Here is a 17,883-nt window from a genome sequence, read left to right on the forward strand (position 1 = left end):
AGAGTGTATATTGTTTATACCAATTAAAAGGAATAATCATCAGTATTTTGGATATGATTATGAAAAATGCATTGCTAATTACTTTTATTCCTGGATCTGATTTACATGTAGGGGAATGGGTGAAGTATAAAAACCTATTGGACACTGCTGCAGACTCTGCTCCACTCTCCCTTCTTACCATCCTCTCTGCATTCCTTGTCAGCCTCTCTGCTCTTTCTTTTCTCGTATCTCCTCTGATGCATCTACATTTGCTGCTGCCACCTTCTTCTCCTTCACCTGCCTCTTCTCCATTTTCTTCTTCTCACTCTCTCCTTCATCTTGCTCTTTCTATCTCCCCTTATCTCTTCTCCTTTAATGCTCCTTCTTCTGCTCTTCCCTCTTCTTGTGATTCCTCCACTACCCTCCTCTTTGTCTCCCTCCTGCTTCTTGTAACTATATGTCTTATTTACGTGGTTGATATTATCTAGAATTCAATTTTATTTTATGTCTTAAACTATGCACAACTTGAAATAGCTTTTCTTTCAAAAAGATTAAAAAGTGGTTGAATTTGGCAAATGTTTTTCAAACTCCTGCTATTTTAAATTTGTTATCTTAATTATTTTACTCTTTGTTCCTGTGTCAACATTTATCTTAATGTTCTTGAAGTTGTCAAATTGTCTAGGAATTAGAAAGAGTAATCAAGCCTGGAGGATTTGAATTCTTATTATTAAGGGTATGCAAACCTATAATTTTAAATGAATACACAGCCAATGTTTATTATATTACAGAGAATCATTCCATAGTATTAGCAAGAAGAAATTTTTGTTCCATCCTTAATAACATTATTTAAAACAATCATTGTGATGGTCCATATATAGTCAAATAATTGTATTTTCTTAATATTTGTATATAATATATGTATATATTTTAGGCATATATTAGAATTTAATTTCTATTATTCTAGTTCAGTTTTAAAATTGAGTAGAAAAAGCAAAAAATTTGTTTCTGCTAATAGGAAATGTCTGTAGATAGTATATGCATGAATGTATGTGTGTGTTTCTGTGTGTGTGTGTGTGTGTGTGTATTACTGGTATATGTATGTGTGTTTACATATTTTATATATTGGTATACATACATGTGTCTTTATATCTTACTGGTTCTGTTTATCTGGAGAACTCTGTTTATACATCTGCAAAATGTATTAGAAAAATATCAATCAGCAGTGTAAGGAGTAATATATTCTCTATTCATAGGGAAAGTTGTCTATGGTCTTGTGTTCTTACATGCTAGCAATGTTCTCTCACTAATATTGCTGGACATAAATTACATTTAGGTTAAAATACTTCCAAACTATCAGAAACACACCAATTTAATCATGCCATGATATTCAAGTGATGTCATAACCAACATTATTCAGAGCACTTGTAACCCTTAAGTATCCACTATAAAATCTTTACATTTGCTTTTTTCTTTATTCATTGTATCGGAGTTCAGCCAACTACAGACTGTGAGCCCAAATCAGTTTGTCACTAGTTTTTAGAAGTAAAACTTTATTGGAATTTAGCCACATTCTTCTGCTTAGTTATTGGCTGTGCTATTTCATGCTACAATGACAGAGTTGAGTAGTTGCCACAAAAACAATATGGTTCACACACATAAAATATTTATTATGTGACTTTTTACAGATAAAAAAAATTGCCAATTCTGGCATTACACTATTTAGGAAATCCCAAATCCTGGTTGAGTCAATAATCTCTGCGTCTGGCATGAACTATAAACATTGAATAAAACACAAGTATACTATATATTCTTTTTAAGCTAGTAATTACTGACATTAAATAGGACTGGCTTAAAATATTTTAGTAAAGCGTATGTCACCTGTGATCATGAATATTCTAGGTTGCCTTAACAGGGTCTTGGGACGCTTAGATACTCAGTCAAACATTATTCTGTTTGATTTGCAAGGGTGATTTTGTGCAATATTAGAATTCAAATTGGGAGACAAAATAAATCAATAGATTTCCCTACGGGTGAGCACCATCCAACTCTTTGAAGGCCTGAAGAGAACAAAACAACTGAGCCTTTCCAAAATAAGACAAAAATTATTTATTGTTGCTTGTATTCTTGTTAATTGCCATTATGATTGGAGTGAGATGGAATCTCAGGGTAGTTTTAATTTGCATTTGTCTAATTGCTAGAGAAGTTGAACATTTTTTCATATATTTTTTCAATCACTCGTATTTCTTCTTCTGGAAAGTCCCTGTTCAGTTCCTTTGCCTATTTATTGATTGGGTTTGGTTTTTTGGTGTTAAGCTTTTTGAGTTCTTTGTATATTCTGGAGATTAATGCCCCATCTGAGGTGCAAGTGGCAACGATATTCTCCCATTCTGTAGGCTCTCTGTTTATGTTCTTGATTATTTCCTTTGCTGTGAAGACGTTTTTATGTTTGAGGCCATTCCATTTATTGATTCTTGATATTACGCTGTGTGCTTTAGGAATCTTATTGAGGAAGTCTGTTCCTGAGTCGATATGTTGGAGAGTGGTCAAAATACATCACACTTTTATGTATATCTGAAAAAAAAAATCATCCTTTTGATGAACTTCAAATTAGTACATCAGCTTTTTTTTGTCTCCAGACTCAAACCAAAACTGATATTTTGGGGTATATAGCCTGCTTGTCTTCTGACTGGGTCACATAATCAATACTTCGACATCAAATGTCCTAGATCTTTAGTCACCTGACTTACTCTGCACATTTTGGGACTTGCCATTCTCAGAAATCAGGTGAAATCACATGAGCAATTTCTTAATATCTCTCTCTCTCTCTCTCTCTCTCTCTCTCTCTCTCTCTCTCTCTCTCACACATACACACACACACACACACACACACACACACACAAGCCCATTGGTTTTGTCTCCCTGGTATGATTAAGAATGAATGGCCAACCTTTCTTGGATTAAACAGGAATATGGAAAATTCAAGAGAAAAGGTGGGAAAGGGAAATTTGCACATTCTTAAAGGGCAATACCACAAATTTATTTTAAGAGAATAATCCGTAAAGGAAGTGGAAGTCACAAATCTTCCCTATCCTGATTCTGCTTGAAGACTGCATAGCCCAGGTGCTGTTTTTCTTGATCAAAACCACTCCTGTAGAAGATTAGGGGATATACTATCATGAAAATTATTTTATTCACCAGAACAACACTGGAATTTCAAATACGTCAAATAGTGCTTCCAAACAGTAGTTGTCTATGCATTTAGATTCTGTTCTGCCTTCTTACTAATCTATCTTAATTCTGTTACCTTTCCCCACCCTGTAAAACCATCTGTTGTGTGCTGTCTCTAATTGACAAGATGCCATTAGCAATGTCCTCCATTATCTTCAGTTTTGCTGTGAACATTTCCCTACTACTGCCCTAATTGACATTTGACAGGTCCTTAAGGACACCATCTCCTTGGCAGGCCCCTCAGCTGGGAACTGTTTATAGACTCTCACATTTCACCTGTATTAAAGGCTGTGTTCAAGAATGGAAAATGCCTCTTTTTATCCTGACAGAGCTTCCAAATAATTCCTCACTATTTAATTTTTAAGTCTAGTTCTTTATATTTTATACCACATTATATTTATGTCAATCTACAGTTTGCTGTTTCATTTCATGCTTTTGCCTTAGCAGAATGGCATCTACCTGGAATATATCCTCTGGTAGGGGACTGATTCTTGGCTCAGTTTTGCATAATCAGGAGCTATGCCATAGACTTTGCTTTAAGGCAGCAAGAGGTATTGGCAGGCCCCACAAGTCCAACCTCCAACATTTTCTCTTTCCCATTAAAATTCTAAGCTAATCTCTGGCTTTACTTCTCTGGCTCAGAAGACAAGTAGATACTGGTCATATAACACTCACAAAAATATCTCCAGTTATGGCTTCCTGGAGCTGATCAAGCTGACCCTGGCATCCACATCACTACAACAGAGTCCTTTTCCTCATTTGCATGTGGAGATCCACTTCTTGATCCAAAACTTGCTTTGTTCAAATATGTCACAAGCCATCTAGGACCTGAACTGCCTCAGAATTTTTCATCCTTATTTTAGGGTTTAGTTTTTAAGGTATTTATACTTCCACCTGAATAACAAATTACTTGTTATAATAATTCTCCCTTTAGTGCTGCTGTCCATACTCTATTACATCATAGCTCACAGCAAATGCAGATCTATCATGCAGCAAATTTATCTCAAACTATATCTATTTAATAACTATAAAATAAAGAGGAGATATGGAAAAATGGCAAAGGAATTTTATCTAGTTTGAGGAATCAAGGATTTTAAATGTGACTCATAAACATAGATCAAAAATATTGGAGAAAATTCAAGGGTTGAGAGAAGGGATTGCACACAGAGAATTTTCTGAGTTCAGTGACAGTCTCAGTTCAACATCCTATAATATTTCTGGGAAAGCTAATAGAGAAATTAGTTTGGAATATCCCACATTATAAAACTGTTCAATACATAGTATAAAATTATTTCATATAGCTCCTAAAACATAATTGAAATATATATCAAAGTCATGTTCAAATAATCTTTTTAGTAATCATTCCTTCCCCATCTTCTTAATATAGAGTCAGTTGCATGTATATTCTTGTTTCTCCTAAATTTTATTGAGAATTGTAGGGAAAAGCAATCTTTAATATAGAAACTATACTTAATAGGTGAACATGATTTATTTAATCACTAGCAGTTTGCCATTCAAAATGATAACTCTTCATCTTAAAATCAAGCACACAGGAGTCCAGATGAGCTAATGTAAATAAAGAAGAACAACATCAACACACTGGTAAAAACTGGAAGTATGAACTCTATTGAGTGCATTGTTAATGTCATTTACTTTAATCATGTCTTTTAAGAATTTTACTCAATTTCTGCTTGAAGATGAACATGTAAGCATAATGTTGTGAGGAAAAATTACAAAGTTTGAAAATTGCCACATTTATAACTCTAGAATAGAAAGACAGAAAATGCATTTAGTGATGAGAAAATTAAACAAAGAAAATTGTCTTTCAAAACATAGGCAAAATTCAAATGCACAAGTGCAAAGAAATAGTCCTGAGTTATCAGAAACAAGATGAATAGAGAGGAAAAACTTCCATCAAACACATTTTGAAGTGATATTCCTTTTTTTGTAAGAAATTCTACAAAATTGGCAATTAGCAACTCTTGTTTATTGTGCAACTGCAATTCTATTTCAGTCCTGTTTGGAAGAAAGCCCAAAGCTGAAATTGCATAGTTAAGAGACTTTAAAAGAAGAGTAAGATATTTTGATAACCCTGAAAAAGCATATGTTATGCTTCAGATGCCTGGGTTAAATGGATTTTTATTTAAAGGGTTTATGGAAGCAAAAATAAATGTTGCACACATTAACAGCCAAAGGGCAGATGAGGGACACTGTCATCTAGAGAAAGAATAGACAGAATTGAATTGTGTCACGTGAGTTCTATGCCTTGACATTGCTATGGGTACTTTCTGAATTTTCTTACTTGTAACCTCAATGTTTACAAAATCAGACCACTGTTAAACAGATAAGAAAAGAAATATCTTTTGATTACCTGAATATTTTTTATGTAAAGGACAGGTTAACAGTGAATAATGCCTATTTATATCTGTTTTTGTCTTCCAGGATTGATTGTCCAAAATTTTCCTACTCTGAGTTTTACCAGCATAAGAAATAAGTTAATGTCAAAAGTTTGTGCTTTTAATTTGTGACTTAAGGGAAAATATGTAGATTTTATGTATTTAACTAATCATTGCATCCTCACTCTGTCTTATTTCATGTTGCCTCTTACTGCATTTATATTTATTTATCGAAGCAAACAAGAAAGCAAATCATGGGGCCACAGAACATGTGCAGGTCATTTTTCAGATTTTAGTTGTATATGTACTGAATTCAGTAATCATCTTGTAAATGAAATTTAAAAAATGAATTTTTTTGTTTATGACAACATTACAAAAAATAGGCTAAATTTTGTGTAAGTTTAAAAACAAGGAAGAAAGACTTTTGAAATGACTGTGCATGTGTATCCTTATCTAATATTATCTCTATTAAATTCAGGTTTATTTCCCATGTGGAAACATCCACTTGTCAATATCTGAGCACAGAAGAAACATCCCTTTAGTTGTGCACATGGCAGGCACTTTTCTTCCTTACTCTGCCTAATTCTTCTTTGTACTCTTTTACTTTATTTTTTGCAATTTTGAAATTAGAGTTTTAATTTCAAATCAGTGGTAATTTTTTCTTTTCGATCAAATTTGAATATTGCAACTAATTTTAAACAAAACAATAAAAAATCAAACAGTAGAAATAAAAATGACCTGAGGAGATGAGCATTGATAATTTCAATGGAAATTTTTAAATTAAGAAAATAAATCTGAACAAACATTAGATCCTGTAATATGCATAATCAGAAAAATGAGAAATTATACTCTATGTACAATCTCTCAAAATGTACAAATGCATTCTAGTGTCATGTACAATCAATTAGAACAAAAAATTTTTTTAAATGTATATAACTCCATGGATTTTTCTATAATAAATTTACTTTTGTCATGATATCTTAACTAATACATAAAATATCAACATTCAAATCTTCCTGGGAGACTCATGTTACTGATTACTAAATCTGAGCATAACTAATATTCTGACATTTAAGTATCAATTTTCTTTTGATTTATAAATACATACAAATGAAATTGAACTCCATTTCCATGACTGGCTACTCTCAACATTATCGTTTTTTGTTTGTTCATTTTTCAAACTCATCAAACTATTGTTTGTAGCTGTACTTGTGATTTTAATCCATGATAGAAATTAACTAAAATCAATGAATCAGGATGCTTAAATATTTTTCACTTAGGAATTAAGCTGCTATAATCATGCCTATGTATGTGCCTTGGAGAATATGTAAATTCTTTTTTAGGGAAATCATTAATCAATGATAAGGAATATTTGTGTTCAGTTTTATTTATTTATTTACTTGTTTATTCATTTTTTAATTTTTATTTTGATTCATTGTACACAAATGTGGTATAACTTTCTTTTCTCTGGTTGTACACGAAGCAGATTCACACTGGGTAATCATACATGTAAAAAGGGTAATGATAATTTGTCTCATTGCATTATCTTTCCTTCCCTCCACCTCCTCCCCACCCCTCATTTTCCACTATATAACCATCGTTCCTCCATTCTTGCCTCCTCACTACCCTCCTTTATGTACCATCATCCACTTATCAAAGAAATCATTCGACCTTTAGTTTCTTAGGATTGGCTTATTTTACTTAGCATGATATTCTCCAACTCTATCCTTTTACCTGCAAATGCCATAATTTTATTCTTCTTTAAGGCTAAATAGTATTCCATTGTGTATATATACCACAGTTTCTTTATCCATTCATCTATTGGAGGGCTTCTATGTTGGTTCCACAATCTAACTATTGTGAATTGAGTTGCTATAAACATTGATGTGGCTGCATCACTGTAGTATGGTGATTTTAAGTCCTTTGAATATAGGCCAAGGAGCGGGATAGCTGGGTCAAATGGTGGGTCCATTCCAAGTTTTCTAAGGAATCTCCATATTGCTTTTCAGAGTTGTTGCACCAGTTTGCAACCCTACCAGCAATGTATGAGTGTACCTTTTCCCCCACATCCTCACCAACACCTATTGTTGCTTGTATTCTTGATAATTGCCATTCTAATTGGGGTGAGATGGTATCTTAGGGTAGTTTGATTTGCATTTCTCTTATTACTAGAGATGTTGAACATTTTTTCATATATCTGTTGATTGCTTGTAGATCTTCTGTGAAATTTCTGCTCATTTCTTTAGCCCATTTGTTGATTGGGTTATTTGTATTCTTGGTGTAAATGTTTTGAGTACATTATATATTCTGGAAATTAAGTCTCTATCTGAAGTATGTGTGGCAAAGATTTTCTCCCACTCTTTAGGCTCTCTCTTCACATTGTTAACTGTTTTCTTTGCTGAGAAAAAGTTTTTTTTTTAGTTTGAATTTATCCCAATGATTGATTTCTGCTTTCATTTCTTGTGCTTTGGGAGTCAAATTAAGGAAGTCTGGTCCTAAGCTGACCTGATAAAGATTTGGACCTTTCTTCTGTTAGGTGCAGGAACTATGGTCTAATTCTGAGGTCCTTGATCCACTTTGAGTTGAGTTTTGTGCAGGGTGAGAAATGGGATTTAGTTTCATTTTGCTGCATATGGATTTCCAGTTTTCCCAGTACCATTTGTTGAAGAGGCTATTTTTTTTTCTCCATTGTATGTTGTTAGCACCTTTGTCTAGTATGAGAAAACTGTATTTATATGGGGTTGTCTCTGTGGCCTCTATTTGTATCATTGTTCTACCTATTTTGGTGCCAATACCATGCCATTTTAGTTACTATTGCTCTGTAGTATAGTTGAAGTTCTGGTATTGTGATACCACCAGCTTTGCTCTTCCTGCTAAGGACTGCTTTAGCAATTCTGGGTCTCTTATTCTTCCAAATGAATTTCATGATTGCTTTATCTATTTCTATGAGGCATATCACTGAGATTTTAATTGGAATTGCATTGAATTTGTATAGCACTTTTGGTAGTATGTCCATTTTGACAATATTAATTCTGCCTATCCAAGAACTTGGAAGATCTTTCCATCTTCTAAGGTATTCTTTAATTTCTTTATTTAGTCTTCTGTAGTACTCATCGTAGTACTACATCCCTCTTCCCATATACCACGCCCTTATTACTTTTTAAGTAATTTTATCATAAACTAATTGTTGAGATGTATAAAGAGACTATAAACTTCTTAAGAACAAGGACTGATGCTTTTTACATTTTAATATCAGTCATTGTAAAACAGGACTCAGGCAATTTAATATATTCTTGTTGATCTGAATGAATTATAATTATTAATTGCTGAAGAACTTTTTGCGTACACAGTATCTATTGTCTCCTTTTCTTGCCAATAGAATCCGACACCAATGTTCCCAATCCAACTGTTATCATTGATAATAGTTGTTGTAAGAGTACAGCTGAATCCACTACTTGTCTCCTGGACGAAGGCCTCTGGGAAAGATTAAAGGTCAGAGAAAAGCAAAGAGGTCACTTCTGAGTTCTCTCTTCTTAATTGAGATGCTATCATGTAAGGAGGTTCTTAAAGGTGCAGTGTCCGTCTTGTGAAAGTGAGGGTAGACATTGTGACCGACTGACATAAAAACTATAAAAAGCTGGGGTTCTTATCTTCATTGCACAAAAAACCTGTCTCAAACAGAAGTTACTGTTTTCTGTTATATGCCACAGAGTGTATTTTCTCTTACACTTATTACATCATCAATGCAGAGATTGACTCGTATCTCTACCATCCTGTTTGACTTTCTTCTGATACCAGAGACACTTCATACTCAGTGTGTCCAAGTGCCCACCCTTCCCACATCGTGTGCCTTGCCTACATTATTTTCTTCATTGCAGCATGGAAATTGAATAGCATCATAGACCTAACCATCAAAAATCCTTATCAAGTTCAAGATCTTTGCTTCTTGAATTGCTCTTGAACATGATTCTGTTTTGCACTTCAGTTGCCACTATTGTTTAGATGATCATAATTGTCTTTCTTTTCCAAGTTATGTCTCACATGGGTGTTTCTTTACCTACATGGGCATTTTCTCTCTGCCTGAAATGCAGATTTATCTTTCGGAGAATTGACCAGTGAAAGATTCTTTCCTATCAACCTAGGTACCTAGGTACTTTTTTTTTTTTTTTTTTTCAGAGGTAGGAGAGATTTATGATTATTAATGCCTTGTTTCTCATCTATTTAGATTTTCTATTTTGTCGCAAGTAATTTAATTTTTCTTTTTAGGAGTTTGTATGTTTATTGGCATAAAATTGTTCATCAATGAACTTTCATCCATTTGCTCTCATTCTTGAGTTTGATAATCTGTCTTCTTTTTTTGGCAAATACCATAAAATTTGCATATTTTCCTGATTTTTATTTATTTATTTATTTATTTTGAATTTATTTGGAATTTGGCATGAGGATACCCTTTTTGGGAGAAATAATTCAAACTGTGGATGGATTTTCCTTGTGTAATACAGAAATAAATTTTTTAAGAAATTAACTATCAACTCAAGACCAAGGGAAAATGTTCTATACGTCTTTACTGCATTTTCAAAAGATCTCAGATCTTCTGCTGAAGAGAAATGACACAAATTCAGGCTTCTGAGAGATGAAATAATATGTATTTCAAATTTGTATTTCATTTAGTAAGAATTGTTTCTTTGAAAAAATTCTTATATTGAAGCTAATAATATTTGTACTATTTTTAGGTCACTGTGTGAATTCAGAATAGTAAATCTGCCTTCATAGTAATGCAGCATTGAGATTAATCACTTTCTAAATTTGCTTGCTGAAAAGAAAATAAAAATCACTTCAAAATTATTAAAAAAAAAAATCTCAACTGAGAGGAAGAGATGGTTTGTGTGGCCTCCATTGTTGAGAACTAAGGTTCTCATGAAGGTGACAGTGACCTCGGTTGTGGTGGGCACTTTGGTTCCCAAGGGTTCCAGGAGGAGGGTTCAGGCCCTTTGGGTGAAATGACCTTCCCTTGGTCAAGTCACCACCGGATGAAACTTCCTTCAGTGAAGTCTCGCTGAGAGGAATCAGGACCTTACTCCCAATTCTGTTGAACAGGCCTCAATCCTTTCTCTATGACAAAAATAAACAAATGTGATTGACAATTGGGTTGTGGTTCCAAGGGACTTTTGAAGTACAAACTGAAAAAGTCTGAGAGGATCACATAAAAAGGGAACAATGACTACAGAACACAATGTAGCTGACCTGGTAATAACACTAAAGATTCTGCCAACATTGGAAGCTGTTGCTGCCCTGGAGAACAAAGTCATGGAAGTTTAAGAGCATAGGATCCATTGAAGATTTGACCATGTTGACTAATGAAAATGGTTTTGAAATCAATTCTCCTGATGTTACAAAGAAAACTCTCAGTACAACAGTGCCACCCAAATTTTGAAAACTGGAACCCGAACTTCATTTGGTCAAGGTCTTACAGAATGACTTAGCAAAAATCTGACATGCCCAGTAGTTTGAGGAATATGTTTCTCCTTCCACAGTTAAAGTTCTCATCAGATTGCTGAAGGACTTGAGGATTTGTTTTCATGGCTTTGTCCCCGTCACACTCTAAATCCTTGACCTACTTGGGCACTGTAATGAATAACCCAACCAGATAGCCTTTGGCCCTAAATGCAGCCTACAGGCATTACTTGCAGATTCTAGTTGCAGTAGTATTTATTCCAGGATCAGTGAATATCACTCACCCCTGTGAGAGTGGCGGCTTGAGAGTATACACAGTCATGAACCTGAAATAGCAGGTTATGGTCCGCTACACAGTGTGGACTCTGGTTCAAAACCTCTCACATGGTGGCTTTAGGAAGATCCTTGGCCAGGAAGGTGATCTTGTTTTTGAAATATGTTGCTTCTGAAAAATCTTCCTGAGATGAAGTGATAGTGACACCTTCAGAAAAGGCTCATGGGAAGCTACCTGAGAAGAAGAAAGGAGAGGAATTGGAGGAGAATACAGAAGAACCACCTCAAGGAGAGAAAGAGGAAAGCATGGAAACTCAGGAGTGACCTTCCTTACACTTCCTTTCCTATCCAAAGAGAAGACCAGATCCTATGCTAGTTGCTACTGGGCTTTGTATGGTGCATTTCTGTGGAATAGAGGAGACAGCAGGAAAGAAAATAAACTCTATAGAAAGACATGTCATTCCACTAGTTTTGATACTGGCGTAGAAAACAAGAAATCTCCCCTTTATAATCCTATGTCATCCATTTATAATAAAGCCAGATACCAATATTTCTTCCTAATATTCCATAACCCTATTTCTTCCTAATATTCCATAACCCCCAACTCCTAACAACTCCTTTCAGTCATTATTTTGTTGTTGAAATGTTGTGAACTGTTAAGAGTCTGGACATTTTTTTCCTAAGAAAAAATTTTAATAGGTCAGTGAATGTAAGATTTTGATGTATATATTAAAGCAGAAATGAGTTTGTCTTATACTAGTCTAAAATACTATTTATAAATTACTAAGATTCAAATCAGAAAATGTAAGTTTCACGTTTAATGTATTTGTATATATTACTTCTAAATATAGAACATAATTTAAAAATATGCTCTTTATCTATGTGTTGAACTAGAGCTGACAGGAACAGGAATGTAGCTCAGTAGTGGAGCACTTGCCGACCATGTGAGGACCTGGGTTCCATTTCCAGGACCAAAAAAAAAAAAAAAAAAAAAAAAATTTAATTAAAAAATAAAAAAAAGGTGGGAGGAATTCATCTGGCACAAAACCTTTCATTATTATTTTATATTCTGTCAGTTAGCATTTAATACATAAGAGATGTTCATCCTCAAACTTATTTCCCCAAATCTAGTATCTTGAAACAGCCTTCATTGTTTTTTAGCTCATGTTTCTGTGGCTTATCAACTTGATTGGATTCTGATGATAAGTTCTGCTGGTTTGTGCTGGGACCAATCAAGCATTAGTGCTCAGCTGCCCATCAGTAACAAAACCATCTATCAACATGGCATTATCAATTGATGAATGAGGCTTGCCCAGGCTGGATTACCTGACGATAGAAAGATTCCAAATACAGCAACAATACTCCATGGCCAAACTCAGTGTCAGTGTGTGAGGATACTACCAAAAAATTCAGAAATGAGAATGACTTATGCTGCAATTTTATTCTACCACACATATGCTTTCCTATTTGAACATCCTCTTGTGTACTCACTTCCTTTAACTTGGACAAAAGTGTGCTCCTCCAGGGTCCATCTAAACATTCTGCCTAATACTCTCCTCCAGTTCTAAGCAATCAATAACCATATCAGTCTTAGAGAACACTATATCCCATGCTAAATAGTATTCATTTGTAATGCTAACTGTGAAATGTCAGAAATTGTTCATATGTAATATAAAATAGTCCAAACAGATAAATTATACAGAATATTTTAATACAGAAATATATACCTTTATTCTAACTAAGAAATTTAAAATATCACTAATAAAAGAGAAGCTCTCATTCTCACTGAACATATTTCTCCCTCAAAGATTTATTATTATACAGATTTTAAGATTTATTCCCATGCATATGTATAGGATTTACATATGTATAGGATATGTATACATTACCTTGATATTCTTATCTATATGAAATTATTCCACCAATATTGAATATATTATTTGGAAATACTTCATGTATTCTTGCACAAGTCTTCTTTTTCAATGAACTTTATCATTATTAGATTTTTACTTGTTGATAAGGTAGTACTGATGCATTAATAATCACTGTTATATTCTATTCAGTTTTATGAGTAGACTGTTTTTTGTATTTACTTAAGGTGAACATTATTATGTAAAAGAGTGGTTAGATACTATGTATGTTTTTATTTTAAAAAATGAGTAATTTATACTGGTTGAGTTAATTGGAATCAGATAATTTGCTATTGTTGGTGTGTTAGCCATAATGTTTTTGAGTTAAACCAATATCCTTTTAAACACAGACTGTCTAAAACTCGTAGTAAAACTCCAGGCTACACAGATTTGCTTCTATGTTTTCTCCATATATTTTATAAACTTACATTTTAATTGGTTTATGGTCCATTTTGAATCCATTTTTGATAAGATCCAAAATAATCACATAAATTAATCTTTTCTTATATTATTTTTTTGTTAGTTTAACCAGAGAGAGATTCAAGTTTCTCCAGTTAATCGATTCTGTATTTTGTTAAATCAAGTGACTCTACTTGAGAAGACTACTTTGGGCTCTCTATTCTGTTTTATTGATTGTCTTTTACCAGTGATACACTGTGTTAATTCCTATAACTCTCTTGTTAGATATCTAAATTATTTAATTACTGGATCTTCATATTGGTTGATCTCAGTATTCTAACTTCCTTCTTTTCCATCATTGCTTGGCTTATCATAATTTCTTTTTTGTCTGAATACATTTTGAGTTCGCTTAGTGGGACTTTGAGTTGCATTAAATCTAAAGATAAAACTATGGATAATTAAAAAATAAAAATACAATGTTGAGTGTTCTAACCCATTGAGCATAGTACACCTCTCTATTTAGGTCACCTTAGGTTCTTTTAGCACCAATTAGTAGTTTGTGACAAATGTCTTCACACTTTTCATAGATTTAGACATTTCATTTTTTGATACTTATCCTTTCTCTTCAAATTTGTAATAATAGTGCTAATATATTAAGATAAATGTTATATAGAGTTTTTGGTGCCCATATTAACAAGAAAACTTTATATCTACAGTCAACAAATCAAGCTCAAATATTACAGAATAAACATATATATACACATATATGGAATATTAAAAATAAATTCATATTAGAAAGGAAAATTGAAAATAAAACATAAACAAGAAGGTAAAATGTGAAGACAATAAAACTTTAACATCTGTGCATTTATTTTAATACTTGATCATTAATTTAGAAAATAATAAAAATATATTGTTAAGTATGAACAATGACCACACAATCTCTTAAGACTTAATGTGATTTATTATCAATAATATATGCCTGAAGGTAAATTTGGCAATACCCATCTATATATAAAATGCATAAACTTTAACAGCATTTTCTCTATTTAAATGTGTTTATGTATATACATGTATAAACAACTCTATATTCACATACATATAAAAACAATGATTGAAAAATTGATTTTCATAACTGATAGTAATAACCCATCTTAGCTGTCTAACTGACTTAACTGTATTTCCCATATATTGGAATATTATGCAACTGAGGACTACTTGTTGGAAGACCATGTTCTTGTCCATGTGTGTGAAAGTATATGCATGTGTGTTCATAATAGAAACCATTGAAAAAGCACATAGTAAGAAAATTTAGTGCAAATAAGGAAATATGTGCTATTTATAGATAATTTTACTTTATATTATAAATTATTATGTCTGAAAACTTTTAGTTTGGTAAATTTATTTAGTGGTAATTGTAGTTTTTGTTTACCCGTTATGAGAATATGGACATTTTATGCAATGTTTAGTGAATATAGGAAGGTAACCATTAGCCATTATAAATAAATAAATGATATAAAGTGTATATATGTATAAATAGTAATATTAAATATATGCATTCCTTAATTATGTAGGTCAATGAGGCAAATGATGGCAATATGAAGAAATGTCTATTTTTGAGGCTAGTAACATTATAATTCATTATATTTATCTTTCTTATTTCTATATATCAGTTGCTTCTGGACCCAGTTGAAATTCCAGGATCTGTTTGCAAATGTGTCTTTATTTATGAGCACATTTTTATTGGTTCTTTTTAGTTATAGATGACAGTAGAATCCATTTCCATATAATTATGCAAGTATGGAATATATCTTATTCTAATTATGAGCCCATTCTTACAGATATACACAATGATGGGATTCACTATGGTGACTCAGGTACACTGGAAAATTATTTTGTACTATTCCCCTGTTTTTCCTTTTCCTATCTCCCTCTACCCTTTGTCTAATCTACTGAATATCTATAATGCCTTTCTCCCCACTTATTGTGAGTTAGCTTCCACTTGTCAGTGAAAACATTTGACCTTTGTTTTTTTGGGATTGGTTTATTTTACCAATCATGATAGTCTCCAGATCCAGTAATTTACTTGAAAATATCATAAAGTCATTCTTCTTATTAGATGAGTAATACTCCATTGTGTATGTACACCACATTTTATTTATCCATTGTTCTACTGAAGGGAACCTCGGTTGGGTTCACAGCTTAGCTATTGTAAATTGTGTTCTGTAACACTGATGTGGTTGAGTCACTGTAGTATGTTGATTGTAAGTCCTTTGGGTATATTCTGAGGAGTGAATATCTGGGTCAAGTATTGCTTTCATTACTAGTTTTTTGAGGAGTCTCCATACTGCTTTCCAGAGGGCTGGCACCAATTTGCAATCCCACCAGCAATATATAAGTGTACCCTTTTCCACATCCTTTATTACTTTGTATTCTTGATAATTGCCATTCTGACAGGAGTGAAATGGAATCTCAGTGTAGTTTTCTCTAATTGTTAGAGATGTTGAACATTTTTAAATATATTTGTTGAACATTCATATTTCTTCTTTGAGAAGTGTCTATTCAGTTATTTTGCTCATTTGTTATTTAGGTTATTGGTGCTAAGTTTTTGAGTTCTTTATATATCCTGAAGATTGACACTCTATCTGAGGTGCCATTGGCAAAGATTTTCTTCCATTCTATAGGTCTCTCTTCAGTTCTGGATTGTTTCCTTTGTTGTGAAGAATATTTTTAGTTTGATGCCATCCTATTTATTGATTATTGCATTTACTTATTCTTTCAGAATCTTGTTAAGAACGTCAGTTTCTGAGCCATTATATCGTAGTGTCGAACCTACATTTTCTTCTACAATGTGTGGATTTTCTGGTATAATACCTAGGTCTTTGATCTACTTTGAATTTCATGCAAGGTGAGAGATGGGGGTTAAATTTCATTCTACTACATAAGATTTCAGTTTTCCTAGTACCATTTGTTTAAAATGCTAACTTTGCTCCAATCTATGCTTTTGGCACTTTTTTCTAATATGAGGTAACTGTATTGTTGCAGGTTTGTGTCTTTGTCTTCTGATGTGTTCCATTTGTCTTCTTGCCATTTTGGTTCCAATACCATGCTGCTTTTCTTACTATAGCTCTGTAGTATAATTTATCATCTGAGATTGTGATGCCTTTTGCTTTGCTTTTCTCACCAAAGATTGCTTTGACTCTTCTGGGTCTCTTATATTTCCAGATGATTTTCACAACTGATTTTTCTATTTCTATGAAGAATTTCATTGGAATTCTGATAGAAGTTTCTTTGAATCTGTATCGTGCTTTTATTATATGGCTATTTATGAGCAGGTCTTTTTTCTAAGATTACTCACATTATCTGAGTAGATAATGCTCACATATTGCTCATGGTGATAAGCCCCTCCTTTTATTCCCGCAATTTTTACTTTAATATTTGCCAACAACAATTTTTCTAGTGAAATTGAGTTATTTTTTATAGACCCTACTTAGGATTATTTGAATAGCATTAAAAATACAATACATTTTACACTAAAGGAGAATTATTAGTGGAAATTATCAAATTTAAGAATTAGAGATTTAGATAAAGCATTTTTCATACCTGTACTTTCATAATTAATGATTACTCAGTAAACCAGAAAATAAATTCAGATTGTATGAGATGAATTCAAAGGAATATGAATAGATATTTAACTGTATTGCATTAAAAGTTACTGACAGAAGAGAAAAAATTTACTTGTTGGTGATGGTGATTTCCATGATAGAATATTTTTTCTTTATTTTCTTCGTCAACTAGGACCAAAGAAAAACATATCTTTGATATTTATCAAACAAGTTTTATAAACCAATGTGTTAATAGGTTTTGTGGGTTTAATTTCTAGCTCTTCATTTGCTTCTGGAATATTCTTTCCTTAAGTGTCCTAAATTTCTTCTCTCTCTTACATCTTCCTTTAATACTTTTATACTAGTTATTAAGAAGAAAGTGGAACTCCAGCAGCTGTGTGACTTTTTCAAAGTCACAGACTTTAATACAAACCCAAAAGAAAATATAGCTTCAAATGGCTAATTATAAAAACAGAATCTACCTGATACAGTAGAAAAGTCTAACTGGTTCATATTCACTTACCTATTAGGGAAATAGTTATATTACAGTATTTAAACAAAATACTTGGAATGTAACAGTGTATATACAGAACCACAAATGCATATGTTGTAGTTTTCATAGGTGGGGAAGATTACATC

The 17,883-nt window shown here is 32.8% G+C and overlaps 1 pseudogene; it reads left to right on the plus strand.

Moving 5' to 3' along the window:
• Nucleotides 1–11,654, plus strand: part of LOC124986998 (interleukin enhancer-binding factor 2-like) — a 36,513-nt pseudogene extending 24,859 nt beyond the window's left edge.
• The last annotated feature ends 6,229 nt before the right edge of the window (nt 11,655–17,883 follow it).

Source organism: Sciurus carolinensis, chromosome 6 (assembly GCF_902686445.1).
Source record: "Sciurus carolinensis chromosome 6, mSciCar1.2, whole genome shotgun sequence".
NCBI classification, from domain to species: Eukaryota; Metazoa; Chordata; class Mammalia; order Rodentia; family Sciuridae; genus Sciurus; species Sciurus carolinensis.